At 42.1% G+C, this 24201-nt stretch overlaps 1 long non-coding RNA gene across 4 annotated transcripts in view; it reads left to right on the top strand.

The window, feature by feature from the left end:
• The first annotated feature begins 522 nt into the window (after window positions 1-522).
• Window positions 523-24201, top strand: part of LOC128838474 (uncharacterized) — a 78949-nt gene continuing 55270 nt past the window's right edge. For all 4 annotated transcript variants that reach the window (XR_008445192.1, XR_008445190.1, XR_008445189.1 and 1 more), the window contains exon 1: window positions 523-656. This is a non-coding gene — a long non-coding RNA (uncharacterized LOC128838474). The remainder of the gene's footprint in view (window positions 657-24201) is intronic.

The following is a 24201-nucleotide window of genomic DNA, read 5'->3' on the forward strand; positions in this document are numbered from 1 at the left end:
GGCCCACAATCAGATTACCCTGTTGGGCCACAGGAAGCTATTCACATCTTGTCTGTAACAAGCTATTTGTTTTTCATTTTCCCCCTTGAAAGCATCTGAGTTTTTGACATCCTGCCTTATTATGTATTCAGTGTTGTGAAGCAGTAAAAGTTGTCATTATTTAAACAAACTTCATTAATGTGAAGGTGATGTGAGTACCTTTATTCTACTATTGGTAAATGGGAAGCATCTTGAAAACAAGGAGAATGCTCTGTCTAGGAGTCTTCAAGCAACTCCTGTTGCTAGGAAACCATGCTTTCTTTGTGTATTTTCAAAATGACTAAATCACCTTGTCTGGCTTCAGAGACAAGAGCAGAGGAGGAAAGAGGTAACAAGTGAAACACAAGCTTTATTTTTTAACTTTGCAATGTGCTTGGCTCGGATGATGATGATGATGATGATGAGTAAACATGATTCAATATGACTGTGGAAGCAGAGCTGAAATCACTAAACTTCACCAAATAGCTGTACATTGGAGCAGGACCTAGCTTATCCCTTCCATCAGGACTGGAGAACAGCCACCCATAGATGCCCCTTGACTCTGACTGACTTGACCTGTGAGTGGGGCCTTATATAGGTGGGATTTGTGGTGAGACAAAGTTCTGGGCTTCTCTAAGGTAGGCATGATGGGATATGTAGGTCTGTGTGTGTGTAGGTGTGTGTTAAAACTGCTGGTATCTTCACGTGGCTTTCTCAGATTCTTCTATTCAAAATTGGGTTCTCTTGTTTCTTTTGATTGTCTTTGGACCCAAACAAAAAGATACTCATGTTCAATGTTCCCAGGGGACTCTTGAGTGTTTGTAGGCAGGGAAAATGCCTGGAAGGTGAACAGGGAGGTTTTATTTCAAATTCCCTGATTCTGAAGCTGGCATATGTCTCTAGGTGGGACTTCAGCCATAGTTTTATTTTTTTAGAACAGAGTTCCTAAACAGGTTGAATTGGTGTCACTGGCAGCAGTGTTATACACACACATGATAGGGGAAATGAGTCTGTTTGGTTTTCTATTTCCCATCCCAGGATATAGCATGAGATCAGAATATGTCTGAAAAATACTCACCTTTCATTTGAATTTGTAGGAGTTAAGTACTCTACGTGAGAAGGGATGCAGTGGCTCCAGAGTTTTGCGGGCCTTGTGCTATTCTATTCTGCAGAATGTGAATGAAGACTGGTGTGTGAAATTGGATAGTATTCCTTTAAATAGTTTTGTGAACCCTCTAATGGCATTGACTGTTCTATGTTTAGAAACCTGCTAGAGCAGTGGTGTATACATAGCTATTCCTTGCATGTTGTGTATAGTTAGTAAACATGGATATTTAGTCCCCATTGTGCCCATGTGGCTCTTTCATTATGGTGGGATGGCAGCACCACTATAGTTAAGCTGCATCACAGCTTCTGTTTAAAGGTCAAACCTTTTTCAGTCTCTAAAATTGACATGCTATGTTAGATTCCTTTGAAATCTGGTGTGCCTCAGGGGGATGCAGGTGTCACACTGTCTGGAGTGTCTGAGGTCAGACAGTCAGAAAACAGGGCAGACACCCCAAACTAGTGGTATAATTGGATTTCACCAAGCCAGTAACAAATGTATACACCTGTATCACTATATTAATCTTATGATGGAGTTACAAACAGTTCCCTTAGGCTCTCCGTCCTACCTTACCACCCAGACAAACTGGAGTTTTTGATATTGGTCACTATACAAAATACCACACCACATTACTCTCAAATGTCCAGTCACTTACCCCAGGTCAAATCGGTACTCCGGATCTCACCAAACAGAATGCTGAAGCCAATTTCTCTAGCAAATCAACTAAAGGTTTATTAGCTAAGAAAAAGAAAGTTATTGAGAGGTTAAAGCAGGTAAAATACATTAATAGGTGAGTCCAAGTTTGTAAGTCCAAAATGACAGATGTTGTGATCTGCTAGTTTTCCATAAGTCTCTCAGGGTTACCCATGGTAATTCTGGGGATCTCCCAGCCACTTGTTCAGTATCCCACTCCGTAAGAATCCAAAACAGTTCAGCGATACAGGGTTGATACCTGGATCCATTCTTATAGCATCTTTCCACAGAAGGTAATCTGCCAGGCATATTTATTCACAGCATGGGCTTTTCCTTTGTTGATTAAATGCAAACAGTCTGTGAATCTCCATTGTCAAACACAACGACCCAGACTTTGAAGATAGCAATCTTTTACATTTCCAAGGCTTCAGCCTCCTGTGACTGGTAAATGTGATATAAACACAATGTAATAGCCTGAAACAATCCTTCATTAGTTTTCATCAAGCAAATATACATCTTCATTCTAACACACACTTTTGATCTAGGGTTAATTAAGTACAGGGATATACCTAATGTAATGTGATAGCATTCAACAGATAAATGAAGACCATATCATGCACATTTCCTTTGAACCATTTGAGTTAATTAGTACACAACATTTGATATTCGCACACAAGTGAACTGGCTTATGAGACTGACCTGCTGGCCTGTCAGCATCACAACAGAGTAGACTTAGTGACTCGAATTTGGAGTCATTTGAGCTAGATGGTAGCAACGATATATGTCCAGGAAAATATAGCCATTTTTTCAAAAAAGTTTCTAGTTGATTTTTTGCACAGAGCTAGAGATCAAACTATTGATGTGACAAGTGTCAATGGTCTGTCTGAGTTTTACAGGTAGTGCATGGTGCCCATTAAAATGTTGAGGGCCCCAAACTGAGAACGGTATTTAAACAAATGTACAGTTTTTACAGTGTGCATGTGCCAATACAGAAAAATGCCTAGGTTTTCATTCTTGCCACTTTATATACTTTAAAGTTAGACTCTTGTAAGTGATCTAAAATCCCCATGGTTACTTAGACTGCTTTGAAATTTAGTGAATCTCATGGGGTGGTTGATGGTCATGAAATCTTTGGCAGCATTTTGCAGCTTCTACAAGTTTGGCTATTGTAAAATATTAATGCACACTTTCAAGTAAATACTGCCCTCCACCTTTAGAGGCTTTGTCTGGGCCCGTAGGGAAAAGAGAACCCTTGGTCCCTGTGGGGTTCCATGCGGAGCAGATAAAACGCACGACCAATGTGGTTGCAAGCTGAATCCGAATTCTGTTTATTGCAAGCTTTCTTTTATAGTTTTTCTCAACATTACATAACACAATTAGGCTATAATAACACATCTACGGATTGGACAAGAAGGAGAATCATGTGTTTATCACATGTATAGCCCCACACCAATTGGTTCAACTGTTCCTTACATAAGGCCATGATTTGTTTACCTTATCTTATATAATCCTAGACCACCAGGGGGCCTTACATAAGGCCATGATCATCTTATATAATCCTAGACCACCAGGGGGCCTTACATAAGGCCATGATCATTTTATATAATCCTAGACCACCAGGGGGTCTTACATAAGGCCATGATTTATTACCTTGCAAGTGTCCCATCGTGACCCTTACCTCCTCATGGAACTTTTCATTAGGTTGGTGTAGGGATGATACATCCCCACACCTCCCCCCTTTTTCTTAAATAAGGCCTATAGGAGGGTTCAACTAACATTAGGACAATTACTAGCCACCTGACTACTTTTTTTGAACCTATAAAACTGACGACAGGTGACATTTAACAACTGGGAAATATATAGAGAACTATTAAAAAACATAATATTACATAAATACGAAAACCATTGGGGATCCGATGGGGTGGCCATGAACAAGCAAAAAGGGCTTTTTGGCCAGTTTGGTTCGCCCAGGTGATCCAAACATTTTGTCGTGGGTTAACAAAAGGTACAGAGTTTGGACATAAAAAGACCCCTTCTCCTATAATAAGGAGTCTGAACAAACAGAAGTACAGCATTATTAGGTGTTTAGGCTGTGACAAACAAGTGCAAGTCCGGTGCCACGGGGTTCTGTGGATCCGGTGTTACTACTGGATAAGCCTCAGGCGCAAATTCCCCCTCTATATGGGCTTCCCTAATAAGTCCGTGCCAACGCCTTACGGGGTCCGGGGGGCCCGAGCCGCCCGGGATATTGTCCGAAGCATGTCGCAGGGTGGAAACATCGGATGAGTATGCCGGAGGCTTTGGAGCAAACGGGTTGGCGACATCCAGTGGCCGGTGCGTGGACACGTTATCCCGTCCAGTGCACCCAATCGCGCAGCCCCACAAACCACAATGAGGACAGGGGGTAGCTACATCATCCGCCGGAGGGATCTTATCCGGCGGTTTTTTCCTATATGTCCTTTCAAAGTTAGATAAGCCTGGCTCCGCCATTCTTTTCAACCTATTCCGCAACTTCTCACCCTGCCCCGGGAACTCCGCCCGGAACTCTGGGGTACAAACATCACTGGTGACAGGAAAGCCGGGCTGGTTCAGGGCTCGCAATGTGTGGGACTGCGGGGGATGGCTCTCACCGGCCAAATGGGACAACTGATTCAGCATGTCCTGTAGCTGAAGGCCCTGTTTGTACATTCCCGCGTTTCTGCCCCCATTTCAACAAACGGGACAACGCGTCAGAGGGAAGCTTCTCTCCCCGCTTTTTAGCGATGCGTAATAAAAAATCATGCACCGTCTCCTCCTCTGCAGACAAAGCAGAGCCCATTTTATTAAAAGCAGCCGCTCACCTGTGAGCTCACGAACGTCTCTCTCGGACGACCAGGAGCCGGTATCCTCCGGTACCTCCTGCCGCGGCTGCCACCTCCGCCTTTTCTCACCGAACGCTTTAGTCGGCTGTGAGCTCACGAACGTCTCTCTCGGACGACCAGGAGCCGGTATCCTCCGGTACCTCCTGCCGCGGCTGCCACCTCCGCCTTTTCTCACCGAACGCTTCAGTCGGCTGTGAGCTCACGAACGTCTCTCTCGGACGACCAGGAGCCGGTATCCTCCGGTACCTCCTGCCGTGGCTACCATCTCCGTCTTTCCTCACCGAACGCTTCCGTTGGCTGTGAGCTCACGAACGTCTCTCTCGGACGACCAGGAGCCGGTATCCTCCGGTACCTCCTGCCTCGGCTGCCTTGATGTTTAAGCCGAATCACGTCGGGGTCACCATTTGTGGCGTCCCAGGCGGAGCGGATAAAGCACACGACCACTGTGGTTGCAAGCTGAATCCGAATTCTGTTTATTGCAAGCTTTCTTTTATAGTTTTTCTCAACATTACATAACACAATTAGGCTATAATAACACATCTACGGATTGGACAAGAAGGAGAATCATGTGTTTATCACATGTATAGCCCCACACCAATTGGTTCAACTGTTCCTTACATAAGGCCATGATTTGTTTACCTTATCTTATATAATCCTAGACCACCAGGGGGCCTTACATAAGGCCATGATCATCTTATATAATCCTAGACCACCAGGGGGCCTTACATAAGGCCATGATCATTTTATATAATCCTAGACCACCAGGGGGTCTTACATAAGGCCATGATTTATTACCTTGCAAGTGTCCCATCGTGACCCTTACCTCCTCATGGAACTTTTCATTAGGTTGGTGTAGGGATGATACATCCCCACAGGTCCCTTTAAGGATTTCAGTCCCCATCCTCTCCTCATGGACTTGAGAGGTTGGGTGCTGATATCATATGATATAATCATGGTGATAGTGGACAAATTAATATAATTATTAGGAGAAACTGTTCTGAAAACTGAAACATTTGAATTAAGTTACAAATATGCTGTTGGAGAAGAACTGATGGATCTGGGAATTGAGGCAAAGATAAAGAGTTAGTACAGGACACTGAAAAGTTCAGAATAGTGATAGCAAGAAAAAGATTAGTGAGATAGATAACCATCTTTACGTTGATATCCTTATCAGATTGATATGTTAACTTTCACCAAAAGTCAAAATGAATTTAATTTCTTGCAAGAAAATGGTGCTCTTGGAACTAAGTATAGACAGCCAAGTGCAGAATCTCTTCCTTGGTTGTTAAACAATGAAGTGTAAAAACTGGAAGTGCTATATGAAAGGATGTAGTTCAGACTTTAAAAAATGGGAGCTATAGCATAATGTGCTGCAATAGGCAACAATGATCTGATGCAGTACAGTGTTGCTCTACTATAACTTGTTGAATTATGGACTCCTTTAATTTTCTTAAATACCACGACACTTTTGGGCCATTTTCTTGAGCTTCTTTCCACTCCTTTAATTAGGGTAACTAGATAGCAAGTGTGAAAAATTGGGACACTTTTTTCAGGGGAGGGAGGGTATAGTTGTGTATATATAAGACGAAGTCCCTAATATCGGGACGAGCTCAATAATATCAAGACATCTGGTCACCCTATCCTTAATTCACCAAGAAAGATCACTTAGCAACAACCAGCATTATATCTTGTTTTCTCCCTAAGATCGTCTTCCTTACAGATTTCTGCAAATTACTACATTTGTACATAATTTTCCTCTCCAATGTCCCAAAACAGAATTCACTCAAGTCAATGGGAGACTGACATTGACTCTTATCCCACAACCCCTGCAAAGATTATATGTATTCTAGATAATGTTACAGTATCTGAATTTTCATTATGCCAAGTTTTGCTAACAATTACACATCATGTACTAGCCATCTGAGTCCCAAAGAACAAACTAAGTCGCAGACCAATAAATACATGTCACATATGTATAGTCATGTGGTATGTGCCCATATACAACTTTGCAGGACACCACGCACAATCCGTATATCAGATCATAGCAACAAAATGAAAAAGATTTACATTTATGAAAGAAAACTTTGCTCTAGAGTTTCATAGCAGCTTTTTGCAAAGCATTATCAGAAATAAAATGCATTGAATGAATGCTAAAAACATTTTCTGTCACAAAATGCAATCTGTGAAATCAGACTGGGAAAAGGCAAAACTCAGACAATCATAAGCTCTTGGTGGATGAACAGAAGGAATAAACATGACCAGAGCTGTGAAATTATTTTTAAGCGGAATGCAACTTATTAAAATATCAATATTTTCACCACAACTATGGAATTGTTTTTTATAGAAATGGATAGTTACTTGAATAAGGACTAACCTTGACTAGGCATTGAACCAATGTCTCAGCAAAGCTCTAGAGGACAGAGTGCTGCAGGACATGTTATCTTTTAGAAACATCTTTTAAAAGGAAGTTCTTTGGGGTAGAACTTCCCCTATGCCTGTATAGTGCCCAGCACATGTTGGGTGCTACTGCACAGTAAATCAATTTCTTAATAAAACAGTGAGAATAAAGGTCCCAGTGACTTGTGGCTGTTAGAATTCTATGGCATTTTGTAATATTAGAAGTGTTTGATCCCTGTGCCCTTGCCAAACATCTTCTGTAATTATATTCACCTATCTTAAAAATCAACCCTGGTTGGAGAAAATATTCTTCATATTCTGACCTAAAAACTGTTCCTGGCACAGAATGTGTTGGTGGTTTTGTATAATAAGTGATTTAAAATGTTTAGGATAAGATTTTTTATATGGTTTCCCCTCAGCAATATGGACTTTGGCACTTTTCAAAATGGAGTCAAATCTCCATTTTGTCCCCAAAGGCAGGAAAATTAAGGAGCCGAAGCTGTGGCACGAAGGGCCGGTTCAAACCAGTTGGAACTGCTTGGAACTGTCATCCCCTCAGAACTTTCCCACCACTCACTTCTTATAAGCAACTGTGCCACGTCACCACGGTGCTGTCCGTTCAGGAGGCAGCCGTGTGCAGTCGGGCTTTGCATCTCCCGATCTAGAGCTGTGAAAGATCCTGTGACACCAACAACTTACCTGCCAACCAGGGTCCGTTGGTCCATCAGCAGCTTCAGTTCCAGCAGCCGAGATCCAGTGTTCCTCCCCAAAGGCCAGCGTTTGGCCTGAGGTTAGAAAGTCCTGGACCCACCGCTCACTATCATCTAACCTGTCCATAGATGACATTGGATTAGCAGTAGGCTATATAGGGGATTTGATTTGTTTTGTTCTTGTTGCCAAGGGAGGGGGTATATTGGGTCTGAGCTTCAAGCTCCTTTGTTGCAGTCTACTGTTTGCTGAGTGTTTGTGTTTGCTAATAGTTTTCCCCTTACCCCTTTTATGTAATCAATCCTTAATACAATACTTACCTGTTTCCAACATAACTTTTGTCCTCTCCTCTTCCTTCTTACACCAAACTTGTGAAGGAGGGTGAGACACAGAAGCTGCTTCCTCAGGTGATAAACCCTGATAGCAAATCAAAGAACCTGTACCTGTAAAAGGGAAACAGAGAAGCACATTGGGGTTCATTTAGATTTAATTTTTCCCTGGTTACAAATGGTTGCTGAGTTCCACCTGAGAGGCAATTTCAGTTGTAGTAAGTACTACCTAGGGTATTGTGTTTTTTTTTTTTTTTTTTTGGGGGGGGGGGGGGGGGGAGTGGTGGGCGGACAGCAGCCATTCTGTTCAGTAACATTTAAGGCAGACTATGAAGAAGAAATTATACACAAACACATGCAAAGCTAGATAAATAAATGATTCCAAAGTGGGTACTCACTTATGAAGATGTTCAGTTTTTACCCCCACTTTGTGGCTACAAAAGGTACAAAGCTGTGAATTATTTTTTGTATTATCATGGCGCCTAGGAGTACTACTCATGAACCAGGATCCCATGACAGGTTCTGAACAAAACGACAGTCACTGTCTCAAAGAGCTTACAATCTAAGCAAAGAATCAGGCCCCCAGCTGATTTGCCTTCTACCTAAACATACAAAGTTTTTGGAACGATGATTCTGAAGCAGGTTTGGGAACATCTCAGGAAAGGAAAACATAAGATTTCACCTTTGTGTATTTCAAAAGATATTTCATCTTTATTAAATGTATCTGTGACATACCGAAGACAGCTTTAATATGAAACATTCTACTGAATATTGGAAAGATTCTTTGTCCTGGCAGAAGCTGAATGGATTACTTTACTTACCCAGACAGTAAGTTATTAGTTACAAAGTGCAAAATAAAACTGATATTTTTGATAGCAAAAGGTTACAGTGGCTTGGTCATCTGGAACCAAAAGGCCATATGTCATAAAATCAACTTACTATCACTGTCAGTGCATGAAGGAATAATACATACAACTTCCTGCGCAGAAGAATATTTTGCTATTTTTCTCTGTTACATTTCTGCATTTATATAGGAAAATTAAATGTATTGCTGAGTTTGAAAAAGTTCTTCTAATAAAGACATAAAAAAACAAACATGAATAACATCAAGCTGCTTACCAGCCAATTAAGTGCCTGTCAATCTTCTCTTAAGTGACAAGACATGGATTATATTAATCCTTTTACATACCAAGTCAAGTTCGGCCTTAGCAAACAAATGCTGTATTATATAGCATTGCGGTTTGCACATTTTACTCCTGTTAAACATCAAAATAGAATAGTTACTTTGCAAAACAAATTCACTCATTTACATACAAATGTTAATAGAGTAGCTAATATTAGATCAGTCTGTATCTACAATCTACAAACCTGCTTTTAGCCATTGAGAATAACCCCCCCCCCCATTTCTATAGCACTTCCATATCAGGATCTCAAAGAGCTTTACAGACATTAATGAATTAAGGCAGGCAACACCCATATGAGTTTGGTATTATCCCATTTTAAAAAAATGGGGAAACAGACATGGATAATTTAATTTAAGGACTACGTTTGGCATTAAGCCGCAGCACGGCATTGTGGACACAGCACGGCATTGTGGACAGTGCATTACAACCTGAAGCTGCCAGGACGTGCTGCTGCTTGAGCCACCTTTGTTTTTGTTTGTTTGTTTAAAGGCCTCTCCATGTAGGGTTCCGATATTAGTGGCTTTGTCTTATATATGCAACCAACCCCTCTCCCTCAGGAAAAAATATGTCCCAATTTTTCACACTTGCTATCTGGTCACCCTGTCTCCATGTCTGGCCAGCTTTAGCTGGTTCAGAGCACTGAATGGGTCCATAGTCATCCTCCCCCCCAAACCCTTTGCAATGGCCAGATTGGCAAAGATTTTAGAAGTGTGATTAATGGTGTGAAAAGCAGCAAAGGGGCCCTGGAAGATAAATATAAAGTAGGGGCCCTCAGATTTGGACAAGCAGATGTCAAATGAAAATTAAGGTAAGAGCAGTTTTGGTGGAGTGCAGAGGGTGGAACTCAAACTAGATGGGATGAAAGATGGAGTCTGAGAGAACTGTGTGGTAAAGATTCTCCTCCTACCTCTTTGATTTCACAGTGTATCTTTTTTTGGTGGGTCTTGCTCCTCTATCTCCCACTCCATGGCAGTATCATGGGGCTCTGCCTCTGGCCCTCTCATTCCCTTCTTCTTCTCTCTGAGCAATGGTATCCACTCATGGTTCCAGCCAACATCCTTATGTTTGATTGACTCACATACCTGTCTCCCTCCTTCCACGTCTGTATATCAGCCTGTCTGTGATATCAGCTGGATGTCTTGCTGTCAGCTTAAACATTAACATGGCCAAAGTTAAACTCCTGATCTTTCCTCCAAAACCCTCCTTGCTTCCTCCATTATGTCATTGTTGACAACACTACTCCTTGTCACTCAGGCCTATAACCTGCATGGCATCATCAATTCTCTCTCAACTTCACAGTTCAAATCCAGGCTGTGTCTAATTCTTGGCCCTTCTTTCTCCCTTAACACTTCTAAGATACACCCTTTTCTTTCAGATCAGATGCCTAAATTTCCTATGCAGTCCCTCGTAATCCCTCACAATAGTGCAGTCTTTGTTCAGGTCTTCCTAACTAGATATTGGTTAAACTTTTCAATCAATTTAATTTCAGCAAAAAATGCATATTTATTAATACCAAAATGCCTCATTAATTCATGTCAGTTTTGTTGACTTTTTCATGTAAAGCCCCTAAAATTCCAAAAGGCAAAACTTTTCATTTTTTAATTCAGTTTTGCTAAAATCTCAATCTAAATTTCTTTTCCTTTTTTTTCTTTTCCAGTGGCGGAAAAAATAATTATTTTCACAGATTGATTGCCATCACCACATTCTCCCACATCTGATCCATTCAAAATTCAGTTGCTGAGATCATATTTTCTTCTTTTTGCTCTAATCGGGTCATCCAAATCATTCCAATGACTTCCTCTCTTTCCCCACAAATTTTTGTCATCGCTATCATGACCCTTCACAACTCTGCCTTAACCTACTTCACTGCACTTGTCTCTTATGCCATCCTCTACCACTTCAGCTCTGGCAATAATGCTATCCTAGTCTGCTTATTTGCCAGCTTCTCATGCAGACACTTGCATGCCTTATTTCCCCATTGTTTTTAGATACCATGGAATTTGCTTCAAAGAGAAAATCTAGGATACACACCTAAACACACTTAAAACCACCTACCAGAGAAGTTGATTGCATCATGGAAAGGGCCACCCACATACCCCAGGAAAACCTGCTTCAAAACAGAACTTAGGGAGGGTACTTGGTCCTGCTGTAACGTTGCTTTAGAGGGGACTGGACTCAATGACCTTTCAAGGTTCCTTCAGCTCTATGAGATAGGTATAGAGTAGAGGATGGCATAAGAGACAATCTACCTGCCCAGTGAACACAATCCCCCAGTTGTCACCTACCACTTCATACTGGAACCTATATGGGGTATTCCCAAACAATTACAACACATAGTTGATGGGCACCACACCCTGAAATAAATCTTTCCTGACCCCCCCTCTTCTGGCCTTCAAACAACCCCAAGTCTCGACACGCTCATCAGAAGCAAGCTCCCCGCAGACCAGGACACATCAACTCAAAGCAGCACCAGACCTTCCACCAGATGCAAAACCTGTAGACATATCTCCACTGCTATGATGATCAATACTTGCAACAACAAACTTTTCAAAAATGTGTAGAATCATCACAACATATGGTGTACCTCATCCAGTGCATCAAATGACCCAACAATTGTGTGGCTAAAACCAGACAATCACTATGCTCTCTAATGAACTCACACAAAAAATGGGTAAAAGACAAAAACACCATTTTATCCATTGGCAAACACTTTTCACAAAGCGATCACTCTATATCTGATCTCTCAGTACTCATCCTCAAAGGAAACCAGCATAACACCTTCAAAAGGCGACCCTGAGAATTTAGGGTGTATCTCCACTGTACACTTCTTTTGGCAGTGCATAGTCCCCCTAGCACCAATATATATAGCAGTGTAGGTGGTGAGGCAAGACTTAGCCAAGTAGAGTAAAGACATGCCTGAAGGTTGTGTGTACGTACTTGAGTACATTCCATATGTGGATTTCTACTTGCCCAGCCCCTGTCTTTCTGTCTACACTACTATTTTTAGCAGTGGAATGTTCCACTGCCTCCCCACTGCTAGAGCCCTTCCCTGCTGGAGGAAAAGACTCTGACAGCAGGGAAAAACTGCCCCCTTCCTCACCACAATGAAAGGCTCCAGCAGAGGGGAGCTGCTGCAGCCTGTCCCCTCTACTTCCTCTCTGCCAGAACCTTTCCATTATATGTGTAGCTACACAGCTGTGTGGACTCTGAGCTTTTCACTATGGCATGTAGTTACACACATGTTACATGCTGCTGCCAGTGATGTGTAATGTAGACATAACCTTAAATTCATAACTCTGCTGAACACACATAATCATGGGCTCAAACACCAATTTTATGGCTCACGGTAACACACCCCACTGTTCACTAACCCTTAATTGTCCACTCCATTTTAAACATCTATCAACATCTAATCACACAAGAAAAATATGAACACAGATAATGAATTCAGTTATAAAAGAAAACTGAACAAAACATTTGCTTTTCTGCCTTAGAAAACTAAAAGTATTTAATATTCTATCTCAATTATTTTAAGTAGAGATTCCATTAAAAAAAGTGTGAAACAAGTTAAATTCAGATGCTTTTTCCTGTAATGTGTAGAAATTTCAGAAATACATTGGACTACAGAATTTCCATATGTAAATATCAGAAACATAACGGTGTCGCAGGGAATTAACTGTAAGTAGACTGAATTTAGTTCTTATAAACAGAATAGACTGCTGTAAGCTTCCAACCTATTTGCACTTCCATTTCATGATTCCTTCTTTTCTTAGATAAGGATGCAGTGTGAATGTGATCTGCTTTTTTCCGTCTGTAAATAAAAGTAAGACGCTCTGCAATGTGACAAACTTGGTTCTGTTACATCAAAAACGCCTCTGATTTTCAATTTAATGATGTTCCTAACACAGTGTTCCCATCTAATACAATTTAGTTGACAGCTTTTGTTGCTTGTGTATGTAAATGTGTAAGCAATGGACGGAGGATTTTGGAATAAAATAGGGCTCTCAATTAACCGCAGTTAATGCAAGCAATTAACGCAAATGAAATTAACTAGATTTAAAAAGTTGTCATTAATCACAGTTTTAATTGCACTGGTAAACAATAGAACACCAATTTAAATTATAAATATTTTTGGATGTTTTTCTACATTTTAAAATATATTGATTTCAGTTACAACACAGAATACAAAGGGTACAGTGCTCACTTTATATTATTTTTATTACAAATATTTGCACTGCAAAAAGATAAACAAAATAGTTGTCTTTTCAATTCACTGCATACAAGTACTGTGGTGCAATCTTCTATATTTGTAAACTTCACTTTCACGATAAAGAGATTGCACCACAGTACTTGTGTAATGTGAATTGAAAAATACTATTTATTTTATTTTTTACCGTGCAAATATTTGTAATAAAAATAATATAAGGTGAGCACTGTACACTTTGTATTCTCTGTTGTAATTGAAATCAATGTATTTGAAAATGTAGAAAAACATCCAAAATATTTATTACAAATTTAAATTTGGTATTCTATTAGTGTGACAAACTGTGATTAATTGGGACTATTTTTTTAATCTCACGATTAATTGCAATTATCTTTTTAATTGTTGGACAGTCCTAGAATAAAATAAACATAATGCAAGAGGGAAAAATCATCCTAATAATTCTGTTAAATACAGGAGCATTCCTCTTTAAATGCAAGCTTTAGCAGTTCATTCTATGCCAAAAGGGAAGATTATAGCTGAAACTCAATAGATCTTTAACATGCACAAAGGAATTAATGTATTACTCAATGGTAGGAGCTAAATTTTCATGGAGAAATAATGTAATGTGCAGTTAAAGGCATTGTAATAGGCTTGAAATACAGTTAGAGTTTGGATTTCTAACAGTATTTAATGCTTCATCAGACATGCTATACAGAGAAGGAAAGTGAACACATGACTCATGATATTTGAGGTTAAAGTGGGAGAGAAATTTTAGTCTAAATTCAGAGTACTTCCACTGGGGAAAGAAGAGTTACTACTTGGTTTTAACCGAGGGGACTGACAGCAGAATTTGACTCTTAATTTTCAGAATATTTTTAGAAATACTTTTATTCTTTGAAACCATGTACATTTCTAATAAATGTTTTGTCCAAACAAACCAAAACAATTAAAGTTATTTACAGAAGTCTAGTCAAAGCCATGCTTCTGCCAAATATATTTCTTTCTCAATCTTTTTAGAAATTGAAATAGTTTATTATTACCTATGTGAAAGTAAAGTGCAACTCCGATCCCAGCCCTTGTTCATGGTTCAGTTTAATTACCATCTCTGTTCCTGTAAAAAGAACTATGCTACCCTAGAGCACACTGCATTAAGTTGCGCAGCACATCACTGCCCATGCACTATTCATGTTCATTTTTTTAGAATGCAAAGTAATCAGTGAAGTGCTCATGCATAAATTGGTAACTTCTCAGGATGCTGTAGTCCAGTCAAACAGTTTGCATAGCTCTTAAGGATGAATAGTTCAGAATTCATTGTTAGATCATATCCTTAAGGCACAGCCCATAGTTACAGGTGGTGCTGACCTGTGGCACTCCAGGCAAGTACCTGGAGGCATTCTGGAATAAGGCAGACTACCTCCTATAGCTACACCATATGAAGGGAAGTATACATACAGCTATGTCCATTTTTGGGTGCAGGTTACTCCCCAGCTCCATTTGTGAAGCTAGGGCAATGCCTATTTCCTTTCACCTGTGAGGTACTGAATATTCCTGGAAAACTAGGGAGGGAGCAATCCCTGTAGTCCATAGAGTATTTTTTACTGTTTAGAGTGCAGGGAGTACTATGAGGCCTGCCCCTTATACAAGCCATGAAGAGTGAGAGGGAAAGAGAATTTGTACATCTGTGTTAGGAGCAGGCACTCTTTGGCCTTATGTTATTGATGTGGGTAGGAAATTACATTTGCAGCTACAACAGATGTGTTGCACTTTTTAGTTCAGATTTGGACTTTTAATCACTGTGCACTTATTAGAACAGATGTTGGCCAATGACAACAGACACAAATGCATTCTTAAAAAGTGAGACAAAATAACCACCCAGTACCTTCTCGTGAAAATAAAATAAAATAAATGTATATGTGTAGCTTGATGACTTTAGTTAATTAAAATAGAGCAAGAAACAGTATAATTTATAATTATGGTGTACAAGAACCTTCAGGGGGAAAACATACTGTGAACTAAAGGACTCTTTAAACTAGCAGAGAAAGTTATAACAAGAACTGACGACTGGAAGCTGAAGCCAGACAAATTCAAATTAAAAATAAGGCACATTTGTTACAGTGAGAATGATTAACTTTTAGAACAAATTTCCAAAGAAAGTTGGGGATTCTCCAACTCTTGATGTCTTCAGATCCTTTCTGGAAGCTATGGTTTAGCCAAACATAAGTTATTGGGATAAATACAAGAATAACTGGGTGAAATTTAATGGCCTATGAAACACAGGAGGTCATACTAGATGATCTAAAGGGCTCTTCTGGCCTTGAACTTTGTTATAGTTCATAATGAAAGTCTCTACTAGAAAAAATCCTAAACTTATTAGAGTTGGTGGTTTTAAAAATAGATATTATCAATCACAAGTAGTAGTCCTAAAAATTACTGTTAAAGACCCATATTCTGATGTGACTTCAGCAATGTTTGAATATGGGATTTTAATCTACTGATTTTTAATTGACTCACACTTAGTTTAGAGTTTTATAACTGAAGGAATTTGATTTGATAAAGGGGCAGGCAAATGTTTAAAGTTTATCTTCCAGACATATCTCTGTCTGCCAACACAAAAGTGCTCTGGTTCTGACAATTTAAAAGTGATTTTTGGCCTGTTCTTTCTCAAATAACTATGCTTTATTTAAACTGCCTGCTATTTAGTGTATCTCCAAGTGCATATATAGGATGACAGGTGCTAAAGCGATAAGGAAATTTGCCTCTCCACCACAAACATAGAGGCTCGCCCTTATGAAAATTAATTTAACAAGTACTTGCTAGCATGAAAGCATGGCCAAAGCATGCATAAGAAAGGCGAGGAAGGAAGAAAATAATATCTTGAGGCCCCTTCTAATTCTAATTCAACAACTTCCACCAACAGTTTGCTCCTTCCTGTCCCTCCTTAAGACTCAGAACACTATCTGTTCATAATGTCTAGGCAGATGGCAATCTACATTGTACATGATGCTGATGTAAGTGAAAACATGTTTTTATTACTAACTCTACCTCATTCTGCCTCCCTCTGTTTGTTTTATCATCCTGTTGCATCCTGTCATTAACATAGGTTGTAGGTTCTTTGGGGCCGGGACTGCCTCTTACTACATGTTTCCACAGTTCCTAGCACAATGGAACTGTGATCTCTATAGCCTCTAGGCACTACTGAAATACTGCTTAAAAAAAAAAAAAAAAGCAAACAGAATACAAGATTGTGTTCTAAGAATGTGGGGACTGGGAATACAAGTAGTCAGTATGTGCATAAAGGACAACAAATCTGCCAGCTGCAGTATGAGTTAGCATATCAGGCCTATCTGCCTTTGTCTTGCATTTCTTATTTTGTGTAGCTGAACAACCTCTGAATTTAGAAGCTCCTGCATGCAAACAAAACATCTTTGAAAGGGTAGGAGTGAATAAGCCTACATTTTGTTTCCCATCCAATCCCTTGGTTTTATAAATTGCACTTATGATCTCTTGTAGAGGGCATCCGAGGGTGCTAAAGGAGTTGGTGGATGTGATTGCAGAGCCATTGGCCATTATCTTTAAAAAAGGGAAGAAAGAGGATCCAGGGAACTACAGGCCAGTCAGCCTCACCTCAGTCCCTGGAAAAATCATGGAGTAGGTCCTCAAGGAATCAATTTTGAAGCACTTAGAGGAGAGGAAAGTGATCAGAACAGTCAACATGGATTCACCGAGGGCAAGTCATGCCTGACTAACCTAGTTGCCTTCTATGATGAGATAACTGGCTCTGTGGATGAGGAGAAAGCAGTGGATGTATTATTCCTTGACTTTAGCAAAGCTTTTGATACGGTCTCCCACAGTATTCTTGCCAGCAAGTTAAAGAAGTATGGGTTGGATGAATGGACTATAAGGTGGATAGAAAGCTGGCTAGATCATTGGGCTCAACGGGTAGTGATCAATGACTCCATGTCTAGTTGGCAGCCGGTATCAAGCAGAGTACCCCAAGGGTCGGTCATGGGGCTGGTTTTGTTCAATATTTTCATTAATGATCTGGAGCATGGCGTGGATTGCACCCTCAGCAAATTTGCAGATGACACTTAACTAGAAGGAGTGGTAGACACAATGGAGGGTAGAGATAGGATACAGAGGGACCTAGACAAATTAGAGGATTGGACCAAAAGAAATCTGATGAGGTTCAACAAGGACAAGTGCAGAGTCCTGCACTTAGGACGGAAGAATCCCATGCACTGCTACCGACTAGGGACCAAGTGGCTAGGCATCAGTTCTACAGAAAAGTACCTAGGGGTTACAGTGGACGAGAAGCTGGTTATGAGTCAACAGTGTGCCCTTGTTGCCAAGAAGGCTAATGGCATTTTGGGCTGTATAAGTAGAAGCATTGCCAGCAGATAGAGGGACGTGATCATTTCCCTCTATTCGGCATTGGTGAGGCCTCATCTGGAGTACTGTGTCCAGTTTTGGGCCCCACACTACAAGAAGGATGTGGAAAAATTGGAAAGAGTCCAGCAGAGGGCAACAAAAATGATTAGGGGGCGGCAGCACATGATTTATGAGGAGAGACTGAGGGAACCGGGATTATTTAATCTGAAGGAGAGAAGAATGAGGGGGGATTTGATAGCTGCTTTCAACTACCTGAAAGGGGGTTCCACAAGGATGGATCTAGACTGTTCTCAGTGGTACCAGATGACAGAACAAGGAGTAATGGTCTCAAGTTGCAGTGGGGGAGGTTTAGGTTGGATATTAGGAAAAACTTTTTCACTAGGAGTGTGGTGAAGCACTGGAATGGGTTACCTAGGGAAGTGGTAGAATGTCCTTCCTTAGAGGTTTTTAAGGTCAGGCTTGACAAAGCCCTGGCTGGGATGATTTAGTTGGGGATTGGCCCTGCTTTGAGCAGGGGTTGGACTAGAGGACCTCCTGAGGTCCCTTCCCAAGCCTGATATTCTATGATTATTCTCAAACGTCTGTGATACATTGCTGTGGAAAAGGGCAGTTTATCAATAGCTTCTTGATTGGGTCATTCTTTTGTCTGTTTACTTGGGTATGGTGCTCCGGTTGCACCAACCAAACCATTGTTACACACATTGGGCTCACTCCTTCAGCTTTTATGGCTTGGAGAAAGGGTGCTGGGTATAATTTCATACTAGTCAGTATAGTGAGCCAGGTGATCACTGGAAAAAATGGGTATAAAGTAGAAGTGTGCACAAAATATATAGTTGGCAGTTTTGTTGTAGCCTGGTTCATCCCAGGATATTAGAGAGACAAGGTGGGTGAGGTAATACCTTTTATTGGACCAACTTCGGTTTGGTGGAGAAGAGCCTGTGGTGCTCAAAAGCTTGTCTCTTTCACCAGCAAAAGCTAGCCCAATAAAAGATAATACCTTACCTGCCTTGTTTCCATAAAATATAGTTGGCTCTTTAGCTTCATTTTTTTTTTTTAAAGTTAGAGATCCAACTAGGCCCAGATAGTCTTTCAGTGCACAGACCAAAGCCTTTCATACACTGTCTATTAGGATCACTGTTACTTGGAAGCTGAACCCCTATTAATTGAGTTGAAAACAAACTGTTGTTGACTACTATCAGTCCTTACAGAGATTCGTCTCACAGCCTCACATTAAGCAACAGTATTATTAAATACAGAAGTAATCCAGTGGTTCATCCTGCTATTTGATGAGACAATTCTGGAAAAATCAGAGCACATGAATTCAAAATGCTTATGAGACCTCTCAATTTAGTATGCATACTTCAGACTCATTAGACCATGGGTATGAGCTCCTGAGAGGTAAAGAATTTACTCAGTTGGTTTTATGGCAGCCATGAACGTGGCTGAAGAGACCCACTCGAGAGACAATTTCTGCTACATCTGTCACATTTAAAGGTGATGTTCCAACCCTTTGGGCTCTGTCTCTGAGAGCTCTTTTCTCCTCTGCTAAGCTGGACTGCATCCTCTCGTAACTCTGGAGACCTTGGTTAAGCTCTTGTTTCCAAAGGCTGCAGTCTTGAGTGTGATCTTCCCATTTGTCCACATCCATTTCTTTGAGGTCTCAGCTTGCACACATTCTTAAAATGCAATTTTGCGTGTCCTTTGGGTCTTTTTCCAGATGCCAATTTGCAGTAGAGGATGTACTTTGGGATGCACCCATCATTCATTCGGCACACATGCCCAAGCCAGTGGAGGTGTCTCTGTTTGAGGAGTGTTTGAATGCTGGGTATGCTGGTCCATTTGAGCACCTCAGTGCTGGTGACTTTGTCCCTCTAGGAGATTCCAAAGATTCGACAAAGGCAACACATATGAAAGCTGTTCAGCCTCTTTTCCTGATGAAAGTATAAGGTCCATGTCTTGCTTCCGTACAAAAGTGTGCTGATAACACATGCACGACACACACAGATCTTTGTGTGTACTGTCAGCTTGTTGTTTAGCCATACTCTCTTGCTCAGTCTAGGTATTATTGTGGAGGCTTTTCCAATGAGGATATTGAGTTCTGTTTCAAGTGAGAGGTTAACTGCGATAGTGGACCCCAGATACGTGAACTCATTCACCACTTCAAGTTCATAGATGCTGATTTTGATGAAGAGTGCTTCTTCAATTCTTTGGTGCATTATGTTAGTGTTTTTTAGGTTTATGGTAAGCCCAAAGTCTTGGCAGGCTTTAGAAAAACTGTCCATGACATTTTGGAGATGGGCTTCTGTGTGGGTTGTCACTGCGAAGAGGAGGTGTTGGATGAGGGCCTCCTGAGTCTTGGTTTTAGATCTGAGTCTTGCAAGATTTGAACAGATTTCCATCAGATTTTGTGTGCAAGTATATCCTCTCAGTTAAGGAACCAAAAGCTTGTTTCATTAGCAAGGAGAAGATCCCAAACAGAGTTGGGGCAACTACACAACCTTACTTAAATCTGCTATGAATCTGGAAAGCCTCAGACACTGAGACATCATATTGGATTGTGTCATACATGTTTTCATGGACGGGTCGAGTCTTGTTTAAGACCTTGGGGGGACATCCAATCTTTTCTAGAAGTGTGAATAGTCCACTTCTACTGCCAAAGTCCAAAGCCTTTGTGAGATCAATGAAGGCTATGTAGAGGGGCTTTTTTTGTTCTCTACATTTCTCTTGTACTTGTCTCAGTGAGAAGATCATGTCGATAGTAGACCTTTCAGCTCTGAAGCCCCACTGTCTGACTGTCTGCAAGGGTCTGAAATCTATTCAGGACAACTTGGGCAAAGGCTTTTCCCGTAATACTAAGAAGGAAAGTGCCATGATAATTGTTACAGTTGCTCCCGTCACCCTTGTTTTTATAGATGATGTTGGTATCTCCCATTTCTTGTGGTACTTCGCCTTCTTTCTAGCATAGGCAGAACAACTCATGAAAATGTTGCAGTAGAATACGTTTTACTCATTTTATGACCTCGGACAGTATGCAGTCTTTTCTAGGGGACTTTCCATTGGGAAGGCCTTCGATGGCAAGGCTAAGCTCCTTGACAGTCGGTTCATCATCAAGTTGATTCTTAAAAGGCATGCTTTTGATGGTGGTGTTGGCTGCGTCTGTAACAATATTTTCATGAGAGTAAAGCTCAGAGTAGTGTTCTACCCAGAGAGCCATCTGCTTGATGCAGTTGTTGATTGTTTCCCCTGTTGTTGATTTCAATGGTGATCTCTTCTTTGAAGTTGGCTTTCTTGATCCCATCATAAATGTTTCTGATGTTGCCTGCATCAGCTGCTACTTAGATGCTCACAAAAGTACAGCCAATATTCATTGGTGCATCATTGAGCAGTTTGTTGTACCTTGTTTCTTGCCACTCTCAATGCTTGTAAGGTTTTTTCATTTGGGTCTCTCTTGTAGTTGGTTTGGCATCTATGACGGGTGTCAACACACTGGAATATGTGTCAATCCAGTCATTGGTCTTGTTTTCCTTCTTCCCAAAGATTAACAGAGCTGCATCATAGTATGTTCTTGTACTGCTGTGACTTTTCTTGGTCCACTATAGAACTGAGATTAATAAGAGGACATCCTTTTACTTTAGATCTGTGTATTTTCTTTGGTTTAAGTTTAACCTTGCTGCATACAAGAGAGTGGTCTGTGTCACAATCAGCACTTTGGTAACTGTGGGTAATGAGCACAAAATTAAGGTTGGCATGCCTTGTGATGATAAGATCCAGTTGGTGCCAGTGGTCAGTTCTGGGATGTTTCCAAGACACTTTGTGTTGCGAATTTGTCTGGAAGAATGAGTTTGTTACATAGAGGTCGTAATAGGAACAGAATTATAGCAGTCTCTCACAGTTTTCATTCATCTTATCAGTTCTATGTTGACCAAGACAGTAGGTCTATGCTTCATGATCAGCTCCCATCCCTGCATTAAAGTCCCCTAGCAGGAAAACATATTTGTGTTTCAGAATCTTGCACTTGTGGTGTTCAACTGGTCATAGATCTGGTCCTTTATGTCAGAAGACAAGGAGAGTGTTGGGGCATACAAACTCACAAAATTGATTGGGCCCTCAGATGTGAACAAGTATAGTGCCAAAATTCTCTCTGATCCATTTGTAGATGGCTCAGTCATCCCCAGAATTGAGTTCTTGATGGCAAATCCCACTCCATGCTCGTGTTTCTTCTGTGCTTTTCCCCTGCCAGAAAAATGTGTAGTCTTTTTCTCTGAGAGATCCACTTAATGTTAGCCATGTTTCAGCTCATCATAGATTATGGCAGTTTTACGTGCATTGTTGATCTGTTGAAGGTCCTCAGATAATCCAGTTGCCGTGGTGCAAACATACCAGCATCCTATCTTTAAGGATGTTTTCTTTCTCTTACTTGATTTGCCTGGTGCATTGATTACAGTCCACTTGTCAAGTTATAAAACTCTAAGCTTCAAGCACCCATTGAAACAGGCAGACTGTGGTGGGACAACCAGGGCCGGCTCCAGGCACCAGCTGACCAAGCACGTACTTGGGGCGGCCCCTCAGAAGGGACGGCCAATGTTGGGGTGGCGGGAGGGCACTCACGGTATTTTTGTTTTTGTTTTGTTTGGCAGGGCGGCGCTTGAGGGTGTTTTTTTTTTTTTTTGTTTCGGGCAGGCAGCGCCGGGGGTGTTTCAGTGGCGTGGCGCGGTGCGGCACTGGGGGAGGGGGGTGGGGGCTTCGGCAGCGCAGTGCTCGGGGGTTTGGCCGGCCAGGCCCGGCGCGGCGCTTGGGGGGGGGGGGGGGTTGGGGGGTTTGGCGGGATGGCACGGCGCTCATGGGGGGGTGGAGGGGGCAGTAGCAAGGCATGGCACTCGGAGGTTTGGGCGGCACGGTGCTCGGGAGGGGCGGGGGGTTCGGCAGCGCGGTGCTCGGGGGTTTGGGTGGCCCGGTGTGGTGTGGTGTGGCACTGGGGTGGGGGGGTGGGGAGTTGGCTGGCGCGGTGCTGGCGGGGGCGGGCAAGGGTTTGGCCGGCCCGGCGGGGATTTGGGCAGCGCGACGCTCAGGGGGGACGGGGGGTTTGATGGCGTGGTGCACCGCTGGGGGTTTCGGTGGCCCGGCCCGGCGTGGTGTTGGGGGGGGTGTCAGGGGGTTGGCCGGCCCGGCGCAGTGCTGGCAGGGGGGCAGGGGTTTGGCCGGACCGGCGCGGCAGGGGTTTGGGTGGCGCGGCTCTCACGGGGGGGGTGGGGGGGTTCAGTGGCCTGGCATCGGTGGGGGTCGGCAGCGCAGTGTTCGGGCTGGGGGGTGTTATGGTGGGGCGGCGCTCTTCTTTTTTGCCTGGGGCGGCAAAAAAGTTAGAGCCGGCCCTCGGGACAACACCCTATTGTCTGGTGGCTGCCCTGTTCTATTATGGGTGGTGGTTGTCCAGTGAGATACAGTGATCTCTCCCACCATCGGAGACAGCCCCTGGCGCTCAGCTCTAAGCCAGTCGAGTAAGACCTTTAAACCGATGACTGCTGCCTCCCATGTTGTGTCGATGCTTGAGGTGAAGCTGGAGTACCTCTCCAGGGTCCAAGCATGGGCAGATGATATGGAGGCCCTAGGTTGCCCATGCATTAGGACCCCCCTCTCAGTTTCACTGGCAAAATCCAGAGGAGAGGAAAAACCAATATATCTGTTACCTGATCCGCTGCAGGAGTTACTGGAAAGATACTAAAATATCTGACCACCTTTGGGGCTCCACTCCATATTTTCTGTCTGAGTTTACTCTCATAGCCTTACATTCTGCTGAATTCACTCATAAGGTAGTGGGGATTTTCAGTCAGGGGTTGCTCCCTTAGCCTTACACCCTCCTGGGCTACCCACAAGGCAGTGGATTTGACGAGCCACAGGTAGTACTGTCTACTCTCATTACGGTAGCAGGCATAGCCTTACCTGACCTGACAGAAAACCCCACAATAAATAAGTCAAATACCACAAACTAAATAAAGCTCCATACAGCCAGCTGAACATTGTATTTTCACTACAGTTCACCAAAAACATCCAGTGGCTTCACTGGGCCTACTCCTACATTGGTGTACAAAGGAAGAAGAGGACACAAAGAGCCCGTTGGAGAGTACAAACAGTGTTTCCTGCGTGTGCCCTTGCAGGCGCTAGTTTCCTGAAAGGAAACAAGTTGCAGAGGTGTGTGGATGCCTCTTCTCCACTCCATACCAGGAGCAAAGGAGATCAAACATGGAACTGAATGCACTCTTTGACACCGTGAGGAACAAGTGGCTACAGCATGCACTCACCAAATCCCCAACAAAAA

This window comes from Malaclemys terrapin, chromosome 5, assembly GCF_027887155.1.
Source record: "Malaclemys terrapin pileata isolate rMalTer1 chromosome 5, rMalTer1.hap1, whole genome shotgun sequence".
Classification (NCBI taxonomy): domain Eukaryota; kingdom Metazoa; phylum Chordata; order Testudines; family Emydidae; genus Malaclemys; species Malaclemys terrapin.